This window comes from Vulpes lagopus, chromosome 2 (assembly GCF_018345385.1).
Source record: "Vulpes lagopus strain Blue_001 chromosome 2, ASM1834538v1, whole genome shotgun sequence".
NCBI classification, from domain to species: Eukaryota; Metazoa; Chordata; class Mammalia; order Carnivora; family Canidae; genus Vulpes; species Vulpes lagopus.
The window spans coordinates 158,688,949-158,694,948 of NC_054825.1; positions in this window are offsets into that span (position 1 = coordinate 158,688,949).

The window sequence follows — 6,000 nt, forward strand, 5'->3', positions numbered from 1 at the left end:
AGAGAGCACATGCACACAAGCAGGGGAAGGGGCAGAGGGAGAGGGAGAGGCAGACTCACCACTGAGCAGGATACTTGACGCGGGACTCGATCCTAGGACCTGGGATCATGACCTGAGCCAAAGACAGACACTTAACTGACTGAGGTACCCAGAGGCCCCATAAAAATTTTTTAAACACACAAATTAAAATGATTATTCCAAGTAGAATTTTGCCTCAGTACACATATCAAGCCATCAATTTTCCTTCATAAAAGTCAACAAGTTACTGAATACACATTGGAATTCTGTATAATTAGTAGGTATGATACTTATAAAAACTATTCCTGGAGAATTTTATCTAAAATCCTCTTATTCGGGATCCCTGGGTGGCACAGCGGTTTAGCGCCTGCCTTTGGCCCAGGGCGCGATCCTGGAGACCCAGGATCGAATCCCACGTCGGGCTCCCGGTGCGTGGAGCCTGCTTCTCCCTCTGCCTGTGTCTCTGCCTCTCTCTCTCTCTCTCTGTGACTATCATAAATAAAAAAAAGGAAAAAAAAGTCCTTCCTCTCCCCCTTCCCGACCTTTATTTTTCTGTCATCATGATATCTATTCAGTCCCTGTTTTTGTGGATTGTTCCATTGGACTTCTTAAAGGGGAATTTTGGAGTCCCCCTTAAAATTTCTTGCAGAGCTGGTTTGGAGGTCACATATTCTTTCAGTTCCTGCCTGTCTTGGAAGCTCTTTATCTCTCCTTCCATTCTGAATGAGAGCCTTGCTGGATAAAGTATTCTTGGCTGCATGTTTTTCTCATTTAGGACCCTGAATATATCCTGCCAGCCCTTTCTGGCCTGCCAGGTCTCTGTGGAGAGGTCTGCTGTTACCCTAATATTCCTCCCCATAAAAGTCAGGGATTTCTTGTCTCTTGCTGCTTTAAGAATCTTCTCTTTATCTTTGGAATTTGCAAGCTTAACTATTAAATGTCGAGGTGTTGAACGGTTTTTATTGATTTTAGGGGGGGGGATTTCTCTATTTCCTGGATCTGAATGCCTGTTTCCCTTCCTAGATTAGGAAAGTTTTCAGCTATGATTTGTTCAAATACATATTCTGGCCCTCTTTCCCTTTCGGTGCCCTCGGGAACCCCAATTAAACGTAGGTTTTTCTTCCTCAGGCTGTCACTTACTTCCCTTAATCTATCCTCATGATATTTTAATTGTTTGTCTCTTTTTTCCTCAGTTTCCCTCTTTGCCATCAACTTGTCTTCTATGTCAGTCACTTGTTCTTCCACCTCGTTTACCCTCGTCGTTAAGACTTCTAGTTTGGATTGCATCTCATTCAATTGATTTTTAATTTCTGCCTGATTAGGTCTAAATTCTGCAGTCATGAAGTCTCTTGAGTCCTTTATGCTTTTTTCTAGAGCCACCAGTAGCTGTATAATAGTGCTTCTGAATTGGCTTTCTGACATTGAACTATAATCCAGATTTTGTAACTGTGGGGGAGAGGACTGTTTCTGATTCTTTTTTTTTTGAGGTGAGGTTTTCCTTCTAGTCATTTTGCTCAGTGCAGAGTAGCCAAAAACAAGTTGTACTGGGAAAAGGAGAAAAAGAATGAAGAGGAAGAAGGAAAGAAAAAGAAAAAAAGGAAGAAAAAAAGAGAAAAAAGGAAAAAGAAGAAAAGAAAAAGAAAAAAGGGGGGAAGCAAACGGAAATCAAAAAGCAACAAACAAACAAACAAACAAACAAACAACAAACAAACAAACAAGGGGGAGTATCCTCTGATTCTGTATACTGTAAGTCCCTTGACTTCCCCTGGAACTTTCCAGTGCTGCTTGGTCAATAATTTGTTTTTCCCCTGTCCGTCAAGCCTGTCTTCTGGGGGGAGGGGCCTGCTGTGCTGATTTTCAGGTGTGAGCACTTGGGGGAGCTGCTCAGCCAAAGATATTTAAGCTGTTTATCCGGTGAGGCCACTGTGAGGCTCAGTGGGGGTTGTTTACCCCGTGAGGTCCCAGGAGGAACAGCCACAGTGGCGGCGGCCAGCTCTGGAGCCCTGGAGTCAGCTCCGGCAGTAACTATGGAGCCCTCAGCCTGCAGGGGCCTGGATGCTCTGGGGGCGGGGCCGCTGATCTGCTCAGCTCGGGGCAGGAGCGTCCTTGCTGTCCTGGGCCCTCCCGGCCTCTTCCTGTCCTGGGGGGAGGCCAGATCCTGGGCTGTGTCCCCGGCACCCTGTGCTCCCGGGCCTGCGCTGTTGGATTCGCGCTCCCGGCCGCGCAGCCCCCTCTCTGTGGAGCCGCCGCCCGAGCCACTCCAAGCTGCTCCCGGGTCCAGCCGTGCGCGTGCTGCAGCCCTTTAGGGAGCTCGGCCGCGGGGTGTGGCGCAGTCCCCCCGGGGCGCAGGTGTCTGTTAGTGTCCCAGGGAGCCCGAGGGCATCCCCGCCCTCCTGGGTCCTGCTCTAACTCCCTGCGGGCCCCTTTCCGCCCAGGAAGATTGGTAAAGCTCCTGCTTCTCCGGGACGGGGCTCTCCTGTCCTGGGGACACTCGCCCTGGCCTCAGCCCGGCTCCTTGTGGGGCCCCTCCCCCTTGGAGGCCTTTTGTTTCTTTATTTCTTTTTCCCCGTCTTCCTACCTTGATAGAAGCACAAACTCTTCTCACTGTAGCATTCCAGCTGGTCTCTCTTTAAATCTCAGGCCGAATTCGTAGATTTTCAGGATGGTTTGAAGGTTATCTAGGTAATTTGGTGGGGACAGGTGACTTGGGGACCCTACTCCTCCGCCACCTTGCCCCTCCCTCGACCTTTATTTTTCTGACACCCCTATAGCCCTAGACCCTTGTGAATACAACTTTCTCCTTACTCAGTGCTATATTCGATGATGTGCTGGAGTCCACCAGATCAAACAGGATCCTGACACAAGACTGTGAGCCTCTATTTCCGGCACGTCACTGTGGCAGCTTGAAAGGCGTCAGGGTTTGAGTGCTTATACTACAGAAATCGGCAAACGCTGCATATCAGGCATTTTCTTTCAGAGAGCGATTTGTTAAACATACAGCACCAGAGTGATGGTTAGAGCCCAACTTCAAGAAAATTAAACAGAGAGGTACCTGGGTGGCTCAGTGATTGAGCTTCTGCCTTTGGCTCAAGTGTGATCCCTGGTCCTGGGATTGAGTCCTGCCTTGGGCTCCTTACAGGGAGCCTGCTTCTCCCTCTGCCTATGTCTCTGCCTCTCTCTGTGTGTCTCTCATGAATAAACAAATAATAAAAAATCTTTACAAAAAAAAAAGAAAGAAAATTCAACAGAATGCTAGAGACAAACCCTGTGAAATCAACATCCTGTAGGGAAGCCAGAAAATTGGTAAAATTGGTAGCCCATCCTGTCCCGTTCCTTCCTCATCTAAAGTAACCAACATCTGGAATCCTGGTACATTTCCCTTTACAGTTTCATAAATACATTGTTATCATACACACATGCATGTATATACATCCAAGGTCATTTTTCACTTTATGACAAAGTAGAGTGATTTTTGAAATCTCTTTCAAATACATAATAAGCATGTGCCAAAGTTTTTATTAATTCAGTAATGATGAGATCAGCATCCAAAATGCTTATCTTTACAGAAATATTTATCTTTTCCAAGGCTCTTCCTCCATCGTGTGTCTCTGTTCCCATTGGCAAGAATTAATTTCCTTTTCCCTGAACCTTTTATACTTTTGGTCCCCATCTGTTGGTGATAAACAGTTTTCCCCTGCCTGAAATAATCTTTTTCTCATCTCTGGAGCTGAAGGGCGTGCTCCTACTCTGGAGATGTGGGTTGGCAGCTCCTCCAGCACTCGCAGAGACTGCATCCTAGTGTTGCTGACACTGGTTCTTTCTTTCTTCCTTCCTTCCTTCCTTCCTTTCTTCTTTCTTTCTTTCTTTCTTTCTTTCCCCTGTGGTTTTATTTTATACTTTAAATTTTTTAAATTTAAAATAAATTTAATTAACATATAGTGTATTTTTAGTTTCAGAGGTGAAGGTCATGATTCATCAGTTGCATATAACACCCAGTACTCATTATATCACACGTCCTTCTATTTTTTCTTTTTGTAATTGGAGATCAATTTGCCAACATATAGCATAACACCCAGTGCTCATCGCATCAAGTACCCCCCTCAGTACATGTCACCCAGTTACCCCCACCCCCCGCCCACCTCCACTTCCACTACCCCTTGTTCCTTTCCCAGAGTTAGGAGTCTCTCATGTTCTGTCACACTCATTTGATATTTTCCACTCATTTTCTCTCCTTTCCCCTTTAATCCCTTCACTATTTTGTATATTCCCCAAATGAATGAGACCATATAATGTTTGTCCTTCTCTGATTGACTTATTTCACTCAGCATAATACCCTCCAGTTCCATCCACGACGAAGCAAATGGCGGGTATTTGTCATTTCTAATGGCTGAGTAATATTCCATTGTATACATAAACCACACCTTCTTTTTTTTAATAAATTAATTTTTATTGGTGTTCAATTTACCAACATACAGAATAACATCCAGTGCTCATCCCGTCAAGTGTCCCCCTCAGTGCCCGTCACCCATTCACCCCCACCCTCCCCTCCTCCCTTTCCACCACCCCTAGTTCATTTCCCAGAGTTAGGAGTCTTTATGTTCTGTCTCCCTTCCTGATATTTCCCACACATTTCTTCTCCCTTACTTTATATTCCCTTTCACTATTATTTATATTCCCCAGATGAATGAGGACATACGCTGTTGGTCCTTCTCCAATTGACTTACTGCACTCAGCATAATACCCTCCAGTTCCATCCATGTTGAAGCAAATGGTGGGTATTTATCGTTTCTAATGGCTGAGTAATATTCCATTGTATACGTAAACCACATCTTCTTTATCCATGCACCTTTCGATGGACACCGAGGCTCCTTCCACAGTTTGGCTATTGTGGACATTGCTGCTAGAAACATCGGGGTGCAGGTGTCCCGGCATTTCATTGCATCTGTATCTTTGGAGTAAATCCCCAGCAGTGCAACTGCTGGGTCATAGGCAGATCTATTTTTAACTCTTTGAGGAACCTTCACGCAGCTTTCCAGAGTGGTTGCACCAGTTCACATTCCCACCAACAGTGTAAGAGGTTTCCCCTTTCTCAGCATCCTCTCCAACATTTGCTGTTTCCTGTCTGGTTAATTTTCCCCATCCTCACTGGTGTGAGGTGGTATCTCATTGTGGTTTTGTTTTTTTTGGTTTTTTTTTTTTTTTCATTGTGGTTTTGATTTGTATTTCCCTGATGGCCAGTGATGCGGAGCATTTTCTCAGGTGCTTGTTGGCCATGTCTATGTCTTCCTCTGTGAGATTTCTGTTCATGTCTTTTGCCCATTTCATGATTGGATTGTTTGTTTCTTTGCTGTTGAGTTTCATAAGTTCTTTATAGATCTTGGATACTAGCCCTTTATCTGATACGTTATTTGCAAATATCTTTTCCCATTCTGTAGGTTGTCTTTTAGGTTTGTTGACTGTTTCTTTTGCTGTGCAGAAGCTTTTTATCTTGATGAAGTCCCAACAATTCATTTTTGCTTTTGTTTCCCTTGCCTTCATAGATGTATCTTGCAAGAAGTTGCTGTGTCCAAGTTCAAAAAGGGTGTTACCTGTGTTCTCCTCTAGGATTTTGAAGGATTCTTGTCTCACATTTAGATCTTTCTTCATTTTGAGTTTATCTTTGTGTATGGTGCAAGAGAATGGTCTAGTTTCATTCTTCTGCATGTGGATGTTCAATTTTCCCCTTATTGAAGAGACTGTCTTTCTTCCAATGGATAGTCTTTCCTCCTTTATCGAATATTAGTTGACCATAAAGTTCAGGGTCCACTTCTGGATTCTCTAATCTGTTCCATTGATCTATTTGTCTGTTTTTGTGCCAGTACCACACTGTCTTGATGACCACAACTTTGTAGTACAACCTGAAATCTGGCATTGTGATGCCCCGGCTCTGGTTTACTTTTTCAGTATTCCCCTGGCTATTCGGGGTCTTTTCTGATTCCACAC